This window comes from Gossypium hirsutum, chromosome A05, assembly GCF_007990345.1.
Source record: "Gossypium hirsutum isolate 1008001.06 chromosome A05, Gossypium_hirsutum_v2.1, whole genome shotgun sequence".
In the NCBI taxonomy this organism is placed as follows: Eukaryota; Viridiplantae; Streptophyta; class Magnoliopsida; order Malvales; family Malvaceae; genus Gossypium; species Gossypium hirsutum.
In genome coordinates this window covers 26,011,965-26,013,475 of record NC_053428.1, presented here as the reverse complement: position 1 = coordinate 26,013,475, position 1,511 = coordinate 26,011,965, and positions in this window count along the sequence as shown.

The following is a 1,511-nucleotide window of genomic DNA, read 5'->3' as shown; positions in this document are numbered from 1 at the left end:
CGAGATTCAGATGATGTTCCCGCTTATTTATATTGAAAATAGACTCTTTAAGGATTTTAAACATATAAATTTAATCCCTTAATTATTTTTCTCCAATTTTTGATGATTTTCCAAAGTCAGAACAGGGGAACCCGAAATCATTCTCACATTGTCTCACAAAACTTATTATATCTCATGATTTACAATTACATTACTTACACCGTTTCTTCTATAAGAAACTAGACTCAATAAGCTTTAATTTCAAATTTTATTCATCCTCTAATTAGATTTATACAATTTTTGGAGATTTTTCAAAGTTAGACTATTGCTGCTGTCCAAAACTGTTTTAGTGCAAAATGTTGATTTTCATTTTGCCCCAAATTTCATAGTTCATACAATTCAGTCCTTACTTAATTAACCCCTCAATTAAACTAATTTTCTCAATTAATACTTTTCCTAGACATTATAATTTATTTCATAACTATTGAAATTCAAAATTTCCACATAAAACTCTAACTTCAAACTCTTTTACAATTTAGGTCCCAAATATTCACTTTCTATTCAATTCTTTCAATAAAATCAGCATATAAACAATTTAAAGCTCTAATTCTATATCAAATCATCATATACTTCCAGCACATATTCATAGAAACTTTCAATTTCTTTCATAGAATCAAGAACTAATGAATTCAACAAATGGACCTAGTTGTAAAAGTCACAAAAACACAAAAATTTCAAGAAATAATCAAGAATTGAACTTACTTGTAGTAAAAATATGAAAAACCAGCTTAAGGGAACTCTTCCATGGTGTTTTTGCTGATGAGAATGCAGAAAAATAAAGAGAAATCTAGATAATTCAACTTTAGTCCTAGCTTTATTAAGTAAATTTTACAATTTTTCAATTTTGTCCTTATTTTCTTGGTGATTTCATGCTCTTACCGTCCAGCCCAAATATACCTTGGGTCTATTTGCCTTTTAAACCCTCTTTCTTTTATCATTTAAGCTATTTAATCATTTTCCACAATTTTACATTTGATACAATTTAGTTATTTTTGTTCAATTAGCTATTAGTACTTTAAAATTTCTTGACGAAACTTTAATACTAACTTATTAACACTCCATAAATATTTATAAAAATATTTATGGCTCGATTTAAAATTCCCGAGGTCTCGATACCTCGTTTTCAATTCTAATTATTTTAATATATTTATTTTTTGTACATTTCACTATTTCAAAATTTTTCCTAACTTCACATTTAACTTATACTCACTAAATTAATAATATTTCCTACTCATTTTTCAGATTTAGTGATCTCGAATCACTGTTTCGACACCACTGAAAATTAGGTTGTTACAACTCTCCCCCCCTTTAGGGATTTTCGTCCCCGAAAATCTTACCAGAAGAAGTTGTTTTCAACACTCATAAAACACCTTTACTAACTTCTCAGAATCACAATTTGATTTAACCTCGAATATCTTTTTTCATTCACCTTTGAACTCTAGAACACAATGTTGGAACATACTGTCAAAATT